This window comes from Camelus bactrianus, chromosome 9 (genome assembly GCF_048773025.1).
Source record: "Camelus bactrianus isolate YW-2024 breed Bactrian camel chromosome 9, ASM4877302v1, whole genome shotgun sequence".
Classification (NCBI taxonomy): domain Eukaryota; kingdom Metazoa; phylum Chordata; class Mammalia; order Artiodactyla; family Camelidae; genus Camelus; species Camelus bactrianus.
Window position 1 is genome coordinate 61,382,925 of NC_133547.1, and position 17,480 is coordinate 61,400,404.

Consider the following 17,480-nt stretch of genomic DNA (forward strand, 5'->3'; position numbering starts at 1 on the left):
TTCTATCCCTAGAGTTTTGCTTTCTCCAAAACGTAAATGGAATCAACAGTATGGAGTCTTTTGGGTCTGGCTTCTTTCAATTAGCATAACACATTTGAGATTGATCGCTACTGTCGCTCGTACCAGTAGCTGATTCCTTTTTATTGAGGAGTAGCATTCCACCGTATGGGTGTACCACAATCTGTTTATTCATGTGCCAGCTGAAGGGCATTTGGACTATCACCAGTTTGGGGTGATTATGAATAAGGCCACCTAAATGGTTGCCTACCGGTTTTTGTGTGAAACTAACTTCATTTCCCTTGGATAAATATCTAGGGATGAGATTTCTGGGTTGCCTGGTAAGTCTATGCTTACTTTTATAAGAGGATGCCAAAGTGTCTTCCAAAGTGGCTGTGCCATTTTGCATTCCCTCCCACCACGTCTGAGAGTTTCAGTTGCTTCACATCCTGACCAGCACTTTTTTTGTCAATTTTTTTTCACCACTCTAGTAGATGTGTGGTAGTATCTCCTTGTGACTTTAATCTGCTTTTCCCTCATGACTAATGATGTTGAACTGACATGTTTTGTTGCCAGTCAATCCTGCAGTGTGTGGTGCATGGCTGGCCAGGCCTCCAGACACTGTTCCCCTGGAGCGTAGGGAGCACCCAGGCCACCATGAGGCCTGTTGTAGCGGCAGGAGACTGGCTCAGGGCTATGCCAAGAGCCATATTTTGCTCAAAATGAGTGGATGCCTGCTGTCCCACCATGCTCAGCTCCTCTTGTGTGATGGGCTGGCTGGCTGGGTGGTAACCTGGGTCAGGCTGTGATAGCTGGTGCTGAGAATACCTCCGCTACCCACAGTGGCCCCATTCAGGGCACAGATGCACTTGTGGCATCAGGAGTGAGAATAAAGGATGGGGCAGAGCTGCCCCTGGCAAAGACTCATTCAAAGTTCCCAAGGCTGCCTCCCATGAGCTCCAATCCAGCTCCCCTTCAGGAAAGGGGTCCTGTCCCATTTAATGAGGAGAGGTCCACCATTGGGGGTACTGCTTCTGCACCCCAAATGGGCTCTCCAGTGACTTCCACTTAGATCAGGTCACCGTGCCCCACCACCCAGCTCCTCCTGCCTAAAGTCCCAGGGTGGGCTGTAGGTGGTAGGCCCTCAGACTTTGCCTCACCATCCAGGGACACCCAGACCCAGGTCCCAGCCCCTCCCCCATTTCCCTGTCTCTTCCATTGACCACAGTCCCAACTAGTACCCTAAGTGATGCACCTGCCAAGCCCCACTAAGCCCAGCTCTCTGACCAGGGCTCCCATTGTTCATCTATCCTCCCCATGTTGGCTGATTCCTAAGAGACACTCACCCCCTCAGGCGTCCTTTCCTGGGAGTTCTGGTGGCCTCCAGCCTCCACTCCAGGCCCCTGCCCAACTGTAGAGGGCCCAGGCCTTGCTCTCTTCCTACCTTCCTTCTCTGCTGCCTCTTACACCAGCTCCCTGCCCTGCCTGAGACTGGTGCAGGAACAGGAGCAGATAAATGCAGGAGGTTTGCAAGGGCTGGTGCAGCAGGGAAAGCTTCCTGCAAGACAGAGGACTGAGCTGGACCAGGGGGCAGAGGAAGTTTGGAAGAGGGAGGAAGGGATGGTCAAAGAGCAGGAGCAGAGTTACTGCTGGGGCTTCTCAGGACATGAGGGGAGAGGGTGGGAGCACTGTCTGTCCACATCTGAAGGATGTGATGTTTGACTCTGAAAGCACTTGGTTACCACTCATCTTGGAAGGCCAAGATCAGTGGCTTATCCAGTCTGTTCATTTCCTTCCACCATCCCCCCAACCCAGACCTGCTGAAGCCCCAGATCACACTCCCTCCCTGCTAGCAGGTGGAAGGCCTGGGGACTGAGGGCCTGTCTGTCTGGCCACTTGCTCCTCCCCTTCCATCACTCGTTCAGAAGCAGCCAGGGCATCTCCTCTCCCCTGAGCAGGCAGGGCCTGGAGGACACACTGAAGAGCCCAGAGGAAGCTTTGTGGGGGTGATTCGTGCCTTGAGGAAAGGCCATGTTGCTCTGGACTGTGTACCCCATATCTGCAGCTCCAAGGTGGCACCAGGAGACCTGGGAGGCCTGGGAGGGTATTTGCTACACAAATACAGCACAAAGATCACAGCCTCCTTCCCTGGGGGCCTGCCCCGCCCAGCTTTTCCACATTCTTCCTCACTCACCCGAGGTGAGGAGGGGTGGCAGCCACCCTAGGCGGGCCTCCTGGCTGTGCTGTGGAGATTTACAGAATGCCTTTTGCTCCAAAGTTCCCTAGTCACTGGTAGCATTCATGACCGGGATCCAGGGATGCCCAGCCTGTACCATCTAGCCAGGGCCTAAACACCCCATCTCCAAGCCTCCTTCCTGGGGTTTCTCAGGCTGGCACAGCCATTCAATGCCTGGCTCTTGCCTTTCCTGACAAACCCCAGGGGAGTACCGCTCTGGACTGAGAACACCACCACCACCGGGCTCCCGCTCTGTGGGCAAGGCACTGCCTGCCTCAGCACAAGCACAAGCCTTATCTCCTGGAACAGGGCTGCCCGGCTCCCACCCTGCCCTTGGACTCTTCACCTTTGTTGTTTGTGCTTGGACCACTTTCCCCACTCCTGCTGCTGCTACCACTGCAATAGGACAGGAAGGCCACATTCGCCCACTAGGCCTGACTGCGCAGGCTCTCTTCTCTTAGGGGTTTGATGGGCAAGGTCAGGAAGGCCCTGCTGGTGGTGCCACAGGGCGGGGAACAGGCTGGTTCTGAATCAGTGACCACTGGTGTATTGCAGCCCAGAATGCCAAACACGGATGTCCCCCCGGGAGTCCTCGGAGCACAAGAGGACAAGCTTAGCTCTATTTGGTCAGAGCCTCAATTGCTCCTCCACCCTCCCTTGGCGTTCATTTCATCTAATATCAAAGCATTGACTGGATGCCTCTAAGCGCCCTCCCAGTTCTGATATGCCAAGATTCACTTACTGTCAATCCTCAGCATCAACTGGTCCACAAGTTTCAGCTTGAGCAGGAGAAGCAGGAATGATCATCTTTGATCTGTCTTCTCAAACCCAGTGCAGAGGGTCTGTGCCTAGTGCCTCAACCTTCACAGGACCCAGACTGAGACCAAGGGGACAGAGACACAAACACCACCTTGCAGCCCCTGTGATCAGATCGGCTCAGAGAGGTGAAATGATCATCTCCTGTGGTCGCCCAGTGGGAGTGGCACAGGGGATTGGAACCCAGGACTCTAGGCTTTTCCTGCATGTCACCAGTGCACTTTCCTCCCCCTGCCCTCAGCCCCTCTCACCTCTCCTCCCTGCCCCCTACCCCCACGCACACTACTTTGAACGTGAACTTTGATTATGGTGAATGCCATTCTGAGGTCACCTGTGGATGGAGCTTTCAACAGGTCAGTCTAAACAACAATAACCTGTCTAGACATTGCTGTACTCGCTGTGAGTAACCAGAAAAAGGTCACAGGATGTCAACATACGGGGAGTGCAGTTGAGACCCAACTCCTTGGCAGGCATCAAGCTGAGATCTTTGATCTCTACACTAGGCTCTGGCTTCTCCTGCCTTCCCTCTCTTTTCTCTAAGGATGAGGTCTCCATGGGAACCTAAGGACTTTCCTTGCCAGAAGTTCAAATTTATGGCTCCAGGGAGTCCTTCACTGCCTTAGGTTTTGGGCAAGAAGGAATCACAGGGCTCTTGTTTCACAGGTGACTAACTGAGCCTCCAGGAGTCAGTCCATGCTGAGAGCTGCCAAACATGAGTCACTGACATCCTGCTGGACCAGGAGGACACCTGTGGTCCCCCCTTCACCTCAGTGAAGGATGGCTGCTCAGGCAGGAGGTGATGGACGGGTGGGTAGGGAGATGTGTTCCTTGGCTCACTTCTGAGACAAATAGCTTTTCTTCTATCCCTCCAACTATCCCTCCATTTATTTATTATTTATGCATTCAGTGTTTGGTAGCAATCAGGAGACAGCAGCATCACTGAAGCCATCAGAAGAAAGCTGGTGGCCATGGGGTGGTGCTGACTCCTCACTCCCTCATCCTGACGTCGGTCCCTCCCTTGTCCTCTCACAGCTACCGCCCACTCAGATCCTCCCTTCCCTCTTCCTATTGACCTTCCTGCCCATGATCTGTCCACGCTCTAGTCCATCCTCCACATTGGCTGCCAGGGTCCCTTTCTAAAAATGCAAGCCTGATCTAATCATCAGTTTGTGCCCTTCCATAAACACCATCCACATTCCTTGGTAGGGACTGGAGGGTTTCACAACCTGACCCCAACCTGCCTGAGTCATCTCTGATTCCAAAGAGGCACTGATCAATGTTGATGAATGAATGAATGAATGAATGAATGAACAGCACACTCCAAACTCTGGTGGGGCCCACATCATACAAACATCAGGATCCAGAAAGGCCAGGCTCCAGCAGTGACCAGAGGGACACGGACATCAGCCTTGCCCTCTGGTCCTGGACACTGCTCCACAGTTCCTTCCTGCAGGGAATGTGCCTTGATCAGCAGCCTTGACCTGGGCGGTCCCTGGGGCTCTAGAGTCCTCAGTTCTATGGCTCCTCCTTCTTGGGTCCCTTCTGAGCTAGGTTTAGTAACTGGTTTTCCACCTAAGGGCTCATTTGAGGTCAGCCTGTTCTCAAAGATACCCCAAGGCACCTCTCTTGGAGATGGGCTTTCTAATGTTTCGTTGCTTGAAAATTCCTCAAGCCGGCACCACAAAGTGAGGTCCTAAGAACTCATTCTTACGCCCACACACTTTGGCTTAGGAAAGTTGCTAAGACTCCTGAAACCTCAGCATCTTCCATTGCAAAGGTCTGCAATTCACTTCCTTTCTTTTATTTCATAAGTATTTTTAGGGGCCGTGCTGTACTTGGGGCCCTGTACTTGATGCCTTGGGGAAGACAGATGAACACCCTACTGGATGGGTGTTGCAGCTTGCACTCAGACACTCACTGACCCACACAGCCTATAGAACCTGGTCCAGTGAGGATCCCTGGGATGTGGAAAGTAGGAGTGAGAGGTAGATGGGGCACTCATCTCTGTTCACAAGGGGCTTACAGCCCAGTGGAGGAACAAAGAGGCCAACACAATTCATAGGGCTCTGTGAACTGATCAAAGAATGTTCCAGAACAAGTGTAACAGGGAAGAGCATCTGTCTTATATCATTCTCATTCACAGCTCACTCTCCAGCAGAATTAGATGAGCTGGTCTTTCTATGGGGAGTATCAAGGGTCAGGGGCAGCTTTGTGGGGAGGTGCTGCTTGAACAGTCTCTGAGTAACAAGAAGAGGTTTGCCAGGTAGGTAAAGGATGAAAGGGCAGCCCAGGCCAAGGAAACAACTCAAGCAAATCTCAGAAAAACATCTTATGATGTGAAATAAGTGCCTTAAAAGAAGTATAAACTTTGCTATGAGAGTTCAAAGAATTCAAGAGAATTTCTCGGATTAAAAAAAAAGAGGCAGTAATGTTTGCCTCTTGATACAAGAATGGGTGCCCGAGTCTGGTGCTGGCCTAATTTCCCTCCCTCTGCCTCTGTAGGGAATTTCTTGGACACAGCACATGCTAAAAGCCCTTAGTAATGTTTTCCTCCAAAGATACACCGATTCCCCACTGGATAATTAGGATGCAGCCAAAGCTTCTGAGAATGTTGCCTTCTCTAAAGGGTATATAAACTGCAGCAGCCTAGGGACTAGGGCTCCTTAACTGATACATTTTATCTGCATTTGAATCTCTTTTCCATTTTGTAAGGGCCTGCATCTCTTTTTAGCTGGACGAGCGTGTTTAAAGATCTATCTATTTTAGGCATGTATACAGGTAAGATGGTAAAAAGTGCCTTGTTTGATAAGAAAGTAACTTCATTCTATAAAGGATTCTATGGGGCAGGGGGTGGGAAGGGACAGACTGAGATTTCAAAATGTAGAATAGATAAACAAGATTATACTGTATAGCACAGGGAAATAAATGCAAGATCTCGTAGTAGCTCACAGCGAAAAAAAATGTGACAATGAATATATGTATGTTCATGTATAACTGGAAAATTGTGCTCTACACTGGAATTTGACACTACATTGTGAAATGACTATAACCCAATAAAAAAAATGTTAAAAAAAAAAAAAAGGATTCTATGATGACTTAGGATCATACAACTTTTCATTCTTCCAGACCTGGACTGCTCCACAGCCAATGCAATGATCTCCAACCTGCTCCCCACCCACCTGACTCTAAAACCTAGACCTGTCTCTCTGGGCTGGGACTCTGCAATGCACACTGTCAGAGTGGACGTGTCCAGCCTGCCCAACCTGCTCAGCCAGATGTCACCTTCCAGGGAAATGGCATAAGGGCCCTGGGGACCAAAATGACTGGGGCTAAGCTCAGAGAAGGACAAAAGGTTCCCCAACCAACACCAAATGGGCCTGAGGGGACAGGATACTGCAGTGTCATCTGACCCTGAGTTTTGGGAATTCTTTTTGGGGAGAAAATGTTATCCACAGAAAGCAGCATTTATGACCTTGGAAACATATTAAAACTCTCAGGTATCAGGGAGAGCTGTGGTAACCTGGGCTGGCATGGGTGGCCGGGTGGGGCCGAGGGGGAGAAGGTAATGGAGGCAGGTGGAGGGGTGAGAACTGACTCTGGGGAGAGCCTGTGTGAGCCCCAGGGGACTCCCTTATTCCAGCTCTACAAGGTAGAGAGGGGCACTCCTGGCCCCCTGGTCTCTTAGCCCCAGAAAACTGGTTCCTCTGGGAATGAACACTTACTAGCAGCCTTCTAGACCCAGGGGGAGTTTTTCTTTTTTTATTATTTACAAGGATAGGCTCGCAAGCCAACTCACCCCAAACCATGTGCAGCCAAACACTCTTGCAGGCCTGATGCATATCATTTCTGGGGATGCTGCTGAGGCCATGGCTCCAGACTTCCCCAGGGTCCCTGCATGCTCCCCAGCACTGAAGCTGGTGGTCAGGTGCCCAGCTGGGTTGTGCGACAGACCTCCATCTGTTGGGTTAAACTTTAGCTGGCACCTCAGGGGTTGAAGGAGGATGGTGAATTCTGGGCATCAGCCCCCAGGACCTTGGGCCTCAGACTGAATGACTGTGCTCCTGCTTTGTCCCAGAGATCCAGCCCCACCAGGTAGTAAAAGAAAAAGGAGCTGCTACTTATTGTGCCAAGAATAAGCACTATGAGTGGGGAGAATATAGCTTGGTGATAGAGCCCATGACTAGCATTCATGAGGTCCTGAGTTCAATCCCCTGTACTTCCACTAAAAAAGTAAATAAACCTACTTACCTCCCCACCAAAAAAAAAAAAAAGAAAAAAAGAAAAAAAATATATATATATATCAGAGTCAAGAATAAGCACTATGTGCAGAGCACTGTGCCTTTACCTTCATTTTCTCATTTATCTTCCTAACCACCCTCTGAAGTACATAATGCTGAGGCCCAGAGAGAAGTGACTTATTCAAAATCACACAGCATGAGTATATTGTACAGCACAGGGAAATATAGCCATTATTTTTATAATAACTTTAAATGGAGTATAATCTATAAAAATACTGAATCATGTTACACACCTGAAATGAATATAATATTGTAAATCAACTATACTTCAATTAAAAAAAAATCACACAGAATGAGATCTGCTAACTTCTGTTTTAGAGAACAGTGTTGCTGAAAACAACCCAAAATGCTAGATGGACCACAAAAAAATCCTTCTTAAAAAGCACCGAAGAACTGGCAAGAGAGAAAGGAATAGGTCAAAATTAAAGGAGAGGCAAGAACCTAGAAAAGTAAGGAGTACCAGTCATGTTGGCTCTGTGGGTGTTTGCAGATACAGGTATATGTGAATCTCAGTGTGAATGGCCTTGATGGGCAATGTGGACAAATTTTAAAACCTAGTTTCCTCCACAAGTGGGCAATCTACCAGGAACCCTCCTAGATTAAGCTAGCCCCCTACAAGGACTCACCTCCAAGGGAATGCAGAAGAAGTGGGGTGGGGATGTCCCTGAGAAGCTATAACCACAAGCTAGCCTTCATACAGAGTAGCTGCCCTAATCCACATCACTGATGGTCAAAAAGCCTCAAGTCATGAATTTAGTTCAAAGCATTCCCGGACTACTGTTACCCTGAGGTACCTGGCAGAAGGACAGGTAATCCCTCTCTGGAGGAAGGTATCTTCATAATAAATTTTCAAGTACATTTTGAGCAGTACACAAGCCAAAAATAACCAAGCACACAAGGAAACAATGAACAAGAACCAGCAGAGACAACAGACAGCAGACACAGGCGTATATACCTTCAGATAGTGGAATTATCGAGTATAGGTTATAAAACCATCATGCTCACTATGTTTAATGAAATAAAAGACAAGCTTGAAAATATCTGCAGGAAGTAGAAAACTATAAAGAGCCACCTAACCAACTTGAGAAAGAAGTAAATGGAACTTCCAGCAATGAGAAATACCATAACTGAAATTTTAAAATGCAATGGGAGATTAGATTTAGCTACAGAGGTAATTTGTGAACTGGCAGGTAGATTAAAAATAAGCAACAGAAAACAGCACAGAGAGACCAAAAGACAGAAAATATGGAATAAAGCTTAAGAGACTTGGAAAAGACTGAACTATGATTAGTTTTAGGAGGAGAGGAGAGAGAAAATGGGGAGAGATAATACTTGGAAGAGATAACTGGCTAAGAATTTTCCAGAAATGATAAGAGATAACATTCACAGATGTTAAGAATCCCAAGGAGGGGGAGGGTATAGCTCAGTGGCAGAGTGCATGCTTAGAGTGCAGGAGGTCCTAAGTTCAATCCCCAGTACCAACATTAAAAAATAATAAATAAATAAATAAACCTAATTATTTACCTCCTTCCATAAAAGAAAAAAATTTAAAGAAAATAAAGTAAAAAAAAAAAAGAATCCCAATTTCAACGAGAATTTAAAAAAGAAGAAGAAAAGAAAGAAATACGGCCTTAAACACATAGTAAATTGCAAAAGACACATGAGAGAAAGAGGGAGAGAGAACCAAAGAAAATGTCAATGTGCTCAGACTACAGCCTATTTTATCAATAGGAACAACAGAAGCCAGGAGTGGAAGGGACCTGACATCCCAATTCTTTATTCAGGAAAAATATATTCCATGAATGAGCATAAAACAAACACACTTTCAGACAAACAAGATCTGAGAGAATGTGTAACCAGGGAACTCTTCTTAAAGGATATTATAAAGGATATATGTTAAGCAAAAAGAAAATGATCTCAGTTAAAGATCTGAGATACCAGAAGGCATAAAGAGCCCCCCAAAAGGGGGTAAATATATGAGTAAAGCTGAACAAACATTGGCTGTATAATATAACAAGAATTATAATGCCCTGTGAGCTCATAGTAAAGCCACGTAGAATTAAAGTACATAACCAAAAAGTTACAGTCAGGAGTGGGTAGAGACAGTTAAGATGTTTTCAAATTTTGTATTACAAAAGAGAAAGGTAAAGTGATGGACTAACTTAAGATCTTGATAAGTATGCATGTGGTAATTTCTAAGAAATCTAAAAGGAAAAAGAGTAAGAAACACAATGTATAATTTTCAATTAATAGAAGAGAAAAAAAGCAATAATGAGGAGAGGGTATAGCTCAGTGGTAGAGCACGTGCTTACCATGCATGAGGTCCTGGGTTCAATCCCCAGTGCTGCCATTAAAAATAAATACATAAATAAATAAACTTAACTACCCCTTACCCACAAAAAAAGACATTAATAAAAAATTATCAATCCAAAAGAGAAATAAACACAAAAAACACGAGAAAAACAGGAAGCACAAAATAGGAGAGTGGATTCAAGATCTCAGTGTGTGTGTGTGTGTGTGTGTGTGTGTGTGTGTGTGTGTGTGTGGTGAAGCTGGGCTTCATTTCTGGCTCTGCGCAGCTTTGGAAAGTCATCCTCCACCCCAGAGCAACCCCACTGCCTCCTGACACAGCCCCCAGCATTACTTGTCTACTGCACATGTCTGAGCACCTACCAGTGACCCCCCCGACCCCAACACACACACAATTCTGGGCTCCCTAAGGCAAGAGATTCAGCACCTGGCATGAACAAGGATGCAGGCACACACCATACACACCACAGCAATAACTTTATTTACTCCCCACAGCGGTTTTAACAACTTCCCAATATTACTGATGAGGAAACTGAGGCTTTGAGAAATGAGCTGACTTGCCCAAGGTTGCCCAACTATGAAGCAACAAACCTGGGTCTGTTTGTCTAACTCAGAGGTCATGCCCTTACACATTAAGCTGGCTTTCAAGGATTTTCTTTTTTTGGTGTGGTAGAACACACATAACATAAAATTTACCATCTGACCATTTTTATGTGTTTAATTCAGTGGTATTAAGTATAGCCACACTGTTGTGCAACCATCACCACCACCCATCTCCAAAACTCTTCATCTTACAAAGCTGAAACTCTGTACTGTTAAACAACAACTCCCTTCTCCCCTCCCCCAAGTCCCTGGCAACCACCATTCTACTTTCTGTCTCCTGGCTTTCAAGGATACGTACCACCTGGTCCCAAGCTCCAGTCTCAGCCTACACTCAGGCAATTCAGTTTTGTCCTCTGAGTGTGCCCGGCATGATCCTAACTTCTTGCCTTTGCTCATGCAGATTCCCTCCTCCTGCACTTTCTTTCTCCACCCCCTACCCTTCAAGTCTCATCCTAAATGTCTCCTCTCCAGGAAGGAGCTCCTGCCTTCAGTAACTGGCAAGGACTTGCATCACACTCAAGGGTGTCCATGTGTCACCTGCCCTGCCTGGTGGAGAGTTTACTGAGAGCTGAGACCATGCCTGGTTCATCCTTCAGCCCCAGAAGTACCCTCTACAGGTGTGCATGTTTTCTGAATTCTTTAAATCCAGTTCAAGCAGACAGATAGAAGCTGCACACAAACAGATCCTTTCCCAGGCAGCACAGTCTGAGGGACAGGGCAAGTTCTCCTGGAGCCTGGCACCCAGAGCATTCCTGCCCTCTCATGTGTGAAGCAATGGAGAGGTATCTGTGGGCAGGGATACTCCTGGGTGATGTAGGGGCTGGTTCAGAATCAGGACCACTCTGCTGGGGCGCCTCATTTCCCTTGCCTTCAGAGATGAACGCAAGCTTCTATTAACCCCAAGCCTCCAGCCCTGAGAGCAATATGCACCTCTGTGCCGCCATGGCCTGGTTCCTTTCCAGAATTTATAGGAAAACTATAAATGGCAGCTGGTAAGCCTCCCACTTTCCTTCTAAGACTCGAACCCGGGCAAATCAAATGGAAGCAATCCATGTCAATTTGGTGCTGCACGGATGATGCCAGGTGCTGAGGAGATAATGATGGAACGAGGAAGGATCAGAACTGTCCATGCCCAGGAAGAGCTGACAATCTAGGTGGGGAGATACAACACATGGGAAAGCTATGCCAAGGGAAATGAGATGAGGCTGAATTACCAGTTTCAGGCCATAGTGGGAGAGGTTCTACAAGACTGAGCCTCAGAGAGAGCTTAGCACAAGGCAGCCAGGCCTGAGGGTGCCAGGGCAGGAATAGACCCGTCAAGCTCAGAGAATCTGGGACCTGAGCTGATTCTCAGGTGACTGAGTGCAGGGGCACTCCTGCATGCAAAGCTGAGGGACAGAAAGAAAGGTGTAGACCAGGTAAAGGGTATGGGTGTCCCTGAGGTAGACAGAGGGCTGATAAAAGGGAGGTTGGGGGGGAAAGGTCAAGGTAGAAAATGGGCCAGACTGAGAACACCAGGCTGAGAAACTTGGGTCTTCATAGAGACAGTGAGGCTTCTTGGAGGGCCTGATGTATGCAGGAGGGACATCAGCCAGCCCCGACCTCCTGTCCTCCACAGACTCAGTGATGTGAACTGACCCCTGATCCCTACAGAAGCACTGCCTTTCCAGACCCAACAAAAGGCAGAACTAAAAATAAAGCCTAGATCCATTTGAAAACCTCTCCCAAATCTAATTCTTTGATTTGCATCCAAGACCTTAAATATATCCTTTAAAACCCTTCATTCATTGCAGTTGCTTTTCTTTGAAACCAGAAAATAATATGGGGCTGCAGTTTGTCTCGTTGGCAGGAAAATTCCACATGCAACTTGTAGCATTTACAGGGTGGGAACTGCTGCCCTGGGAGTAGGAGGTCTGAGTCTGGGTCTTTTCCGGACCTAGGAATCATGGCTCACTGTGAGGAGCCATTTGGGTGACTTTGGGGGGGTCACTGGATCTTATGAAACCTCAGTTTGCTCACTCCTGATATGAAGATAACAACACATGCTCCAAATCAGGAAGGCTGCCTACCTTCCATGCACATGGTTTTCTGTAATGCCAACATGGATGTTAGGCTAGTGGGATTCCAGCTGGTTTTTAGAACTATAAGAGCCAAGTTCTTTCTCCCAGTGGGGAGTTGCAGACCCTTTGGCTGTCACTAGAAGAGACAGATATCTGGGAAGGCAAATTGTCACCAGCACTAAACAGCCATCAACAGTGGAATGGCCTCAAATGGCCTGGTCTTTGCCGCCATGATCAATGCCAGATAGGGGTGCTCCAGGGCATCCAGAGCAGCGGAGAAGGAGGGTGGTGTCCCCATCAAGTGCTTGAGTCTGCATCAGAGGCTTAATAGCTTAGAAGACATCAAAGACTGGAATAGTTTGGCTTCATGAAGAGCTGGCGATGGAAGTGTGGTAGGGAAAAGACAGAATACTGACCCAGAGCACCAGGAATCTTGGAAGAAAATGGCTGGACCCAGATCCTTACCTCATACTATATACAAAAATTAAAATGGATCACTGACTTAAATGTAAGAACTAAAACTATAAAATGACTGAAGAAATTCTTTGTGGCCTTAGATCTGGCAAAGATTTCCTAAATAGTACACAAAAAGCACAAGCTCTAGAAGACAAAAATCAATACACTGATCTAAAAATTTTCATCAAGAATTAAAACTGTTGTGCTTCAAAATACACTATTACAAAAATGAAAAGGTAAGCCACAGACTAGGAGAAAATATTTGCAGACTGTATATCCACCAAAAGGCATACACACACACACACACACATACAAGTACACATATATATATGTATATACATAAATTTCTTAACAAGTAAGTATAAACTTTAGTCTCCTTCTGTATATTTCAACATAGTTTTTACCTTCTGCCATTTTACCATAGAAATTGCCAATAAATTTCAGTGGGGAATATAATATATTTGGATATATATTTGAAATACAAACCTTTTAGTGGACATATAGTTGGCAAATATTTTTATATAATACATAACCTATAAAATATATTACCAAATATTATATATTATTTTAATGTATACTATAAATTATATTATAATTATTTGATATGCTATATTAATATAAACAACCCAGATTTTAAAATGGGCAAAGAATTTGAAGAGACACTTCACCAAAGAAATTACATGGATGGAAAGTAAACACATGAAAAAATACCCAACATCATTAGTTATTAGGGAAATCAGATTAAAGCAACAATGAGATACATTGACACATCCACTAGAATGGCTAAAATTTAAAAGGCTGACCATACCAAGTGTTGACAAGGATATGGAGAGACTGTAACTCTCATACACTGCTGATGGGAATATAAAATGATTCAACCACTTTGGAAAACAGTTTGGCAGGTTTTTAAAATTTTTTTTCAAGTTAAACTTAACATCTGGCATATGAGCCAGTTATTCCCTGTCCAAGCACTTACCCAAGAGAAATAAAAGCATATATTCACACCAAGATTTGTAGATGAAACTTCATAGAAGCTATATTTGTAGTAGCTCCAAACTAGAAACAACTCAAAGGTTCATCCACAGATGCATGGATACACAAATTATGGTACATCCATATGATGGACTACTATTTGGCAATATAAAAAGGAATAAACTATCCATACATGCAACAATGTGGATGAACCCTAAAACAATGAAGTTAAGTGAAAGAAGGTAGACAAAAAAGTATACATACTATCTGATTGCACATACATCAAATTCTAGAAAATGTAAGCTGATCTATAGTGACTGATAGCAGATGGTAGTTGGCTAAGTGGTATAGGAGGGGCAGGAAGGAGAGAATTCAAAGGGGTACAAGGCAAAGAGTGATGAATATGTTCATTGTTTTGATTCTGGTGATGGTTTCACAGGGGTAGGCATACACCAAACTCATCAAATTGTAAACTTTAAATATGTGTGGTTTACTGTACATTAATTATACATCAATAAAGCTGTTCAAAAGGAGGAGGAGGAAGGATGGCGGTCCCCTTGGTGGAGACCAGTCACTCCTCTGATCTCCTGATTGGGTGCAGGTATGGGTGTGGGGTTTATCTACAGTATCTGTGTCTCTTTTGCCATTCAGGTGTTCTTTACCTACTCTGCTGCATCTCCCTCAGCTGTTCCAGATTTCTTGAAGGCAGGGCAGTGCTTTCTGCATCAAGCCTCTCCTGTTAAGGATAAGGAAGATGACGATGACAGAGCAGTCCTCAGCAGAGGGTTGGTCTATCACTGGGACCAGTGGTGATCATGTCAGAGTCCTGGAGGAGTCCACCTAACCGGGTATAGCATGTGGACTGCTGTCATTCCTGCCTTGTTTTAGGAGTGTGCAGCAACTCACTCGGGGAGTACTTCCAACATTGCTGCAAAACTGGATAAGGCAGAGGTAAGATGCTGAGCCATGTTTGGCTCCTGAAGGAACTGAACCACCAGGGCTTATTGTTCAGGTCAGGGCTGTCAGACAAGATGGTTATTACATAACCTATGGTGAGTTGTGAAATTCTGGGGCCAGGAAGCCAATGCTATGTGCAAGGTACTCCTCCATAAATTGGCTGAACCCAGATTCCAATCTTTACCATGCTGACCTGATTGAAATCTCCATGGTCCTGTGCTCAGACTGTTGTTCTGGCCGAAGCACCCAGAAAGTGATGACCTTGCTAAGTCACATTCTTAGCCCTCTCCCCTCTAGATGCCAAGCCAGCAATCTTTCATGTCAGCAAGTCTTGACTTTCTGAGGGCGAAACACTCAACTTGACATGAAGGAGTTAATTCTATTGCATTCAAGCACCACAAGGGCGGGCAGTGGCAGTGGTTCCCACAGATTTGTGTAAACCAAAGTATGGACTTGACTGAGAATGAAATACTCCACCCTGCTGTGGGTCCTGCCAACAACTATGATCTGCCCTCACTCCTTGTGGATTTTCCTTGACCATATCAGCTTCACTAAAGGAAAGCTTGATTCAAAAAGCCAACCACAAAATGAACATACATGTTGGGATTCCTACTTACATGACTACAGGAAAACCTGTTTCCTCTACTCACAATACTTCTGACACCAAATGTGTAGGGTTTTCCCTCACATTAACCAATTCTGGAGTTAGGGCAGACCCCAAAGGTTAAGGGCTCAGTCCCACAAGATAACCTGCCTTCAGATACCAATTGCAAGTAGTGGGTCCCCAGGAGATCCACACTTCTGTCTTACTTGGCTACAAATTGGGGGTTCCCACGACCCCCTCTTCAGGTTCCGTAATTTGCTACATGGCTTACAGAACTCAGGGAAACACTACATTTACTATTAGTGGTTTACGATAAAGGCTACAACTCAAACAGTCAAATGAAAGGGATCCAAAAAGCAAGGTACGCGGAAGGGGCACAGAGTTTCCGTGCCCTCTCCAGGGGCATGACCCTCCCAGCACCTCGATGTGTTCACCAATCTGGCAGCTCTCTGAATCCCTTCACTTAGGATTTTTATGGAGACTCCTTACATAGGCATGATTGATTAAATCATTGGCTTTTGGTGGTTAACTCAATGCCCAGCCCCATCCCAGAGGTTGGGGGCAGGGGTGGGACTGAGAGTTCCAATCCTCTAATCACATGGTTGGTTCCTCTGTCAACCAGTGCCCAGCCTCCAAGAGTCACCTCACTGGCATAAACTCGGGTATGGCTGCAGGGGCTTATATGAGTGACCAAAGATGTTCCTCTCACCCCTATCACTCAGGAAGCTACAAGGGTTTTAGAAACTCTGTGCCTAGAACCAGGGACAAAGACCAGATATATATTTCTTCTCAAAGCAAACCATCATAATGACAAAGGAATTCGTCACCTGATGGGACAGGTGTCCTGGGTGTTCCTGTACATCACACAGTCTCTCATGAGCACCCACAAAATAATCTGGCTTGCAGAAACTGCCAGTGAGTGGATTTTAGGTGAGCCTGAGAAGTAGGCCATCCTCTCCTCTGGGTTCTTCTTTGGCTCCATTTCCTCAGGAAGTTCACCTTGCTTTGAGAAGGGCCAGGCTGCAGTGGGGAAGTGGGGGTAGTGGGGAGAGGGTGTGTGCATTGTAAACAGTCTTAACTTCCTCTCTAGGCCCGCTGACCTCCATGGGCACCGCAGACCTTGCTCTCCAGCTCAGGCCAGCATCTACCTCCTCCTCTTGGTCCAATACTCTGTAGACTTAGAACATGGGAGCAACCCCCACGCCCCAGACACTTCTGACTGAGCTCAGCTCCCCAGTGTGGGAGGGGCCTGCTTTCTAGATCTCTCATCCAGGAAATATCAGATGACAACTCACAGCCTCATCAGGTAACCCAGCAAATCCTCATGATGAATTTTAATTGCAGTCGTGTGCCCAGAATGGCCACCCAAGCGAGCAAGGCAAAACTGAGTGACCTCTCTCCTGACCAAGCTCCTGCACAAGGCTCACATTGGCACAGCACCTGTCTCCCCAAAGCACTTGTGTTTCAACAGAACACAGTCTTCCCAGGAGAGTTCTTGTCCACACTGGCTTGGGGTCACAAGGGCTTGAACAAGTAGGGCACTAAAGCCAACCGCAGAGTCAGATGGAGAAGGACGCAGGGCTCTGCGATCTAAGACCCATTTCAGTGCCCCAGGAACACCTAGTGTTTAACGTGTACCACACACAGATGTGCATCGAAGCAGCACAGGGTGGAGAGACATCAGGGCCCTGACCCAGAGACCACCCACCTCCCTATTTGGAACTCAGACCCCTGTTCAAATATTTACTGAGCATCTACTATGTGTTGGCACCAAGGACTCAGTGTTAACAAGATGGACGAGGCCCCTGCCCACACAGTCCACAGCCTCAGCCCTGAAACATAGTCCTGAAAGATCATGGAGTAAGAACAAGGCTGGCCTGATTAGATGCCTAAAGCAGCCCAGGTAGAACTCAGAACTCCATCTCTGAGTGATGCGAGAGAGAACTCAGGACAGGACAGGGCAGGGCCAGACACAGAGCAGAAGCAGCCGACACCTCGGGCAAAAGCAAACAGGTCTGTGTGAATCTCAGGCAAGTTCAGTGAGTGCCAAGAGCATCCGAAGAAAGTCACAGGCCACACCAAGGCCTTTCCTGAAGGCTTCAGGCACTGCTCTTGGTTTCAGCAGGGCAGCTCCACACCAGCCTAGGGCCAGAGGCCCAGGAGTGTGCTGG

General features: G+C 46.6%; 1 long non-coding RNA gene and 1 other non-coding gene across 2 annotated transcripts in view; one reads left to right on the forward strand and one right to left on the reverse strand.

The window, feature by feature from the left end:
- Positions 1-17,480, reverse strand: part of LOC141578758 (uncharacterized) — a 55,325-nt gene that overhangs the window by 19,827 nt on the left and 18,018 nt on the right. The gene's annotated exons all lie outside the window — the stretch shown is intronic.
- TRNAG-ACC (transfer RNA glycine (anticodon ACC)) lies at positions 9,628-9,697 on the forward strand. Its single transcript has one exon. It is a non-coding gene; the product is annotated as a tRNA-Gly (tRNA).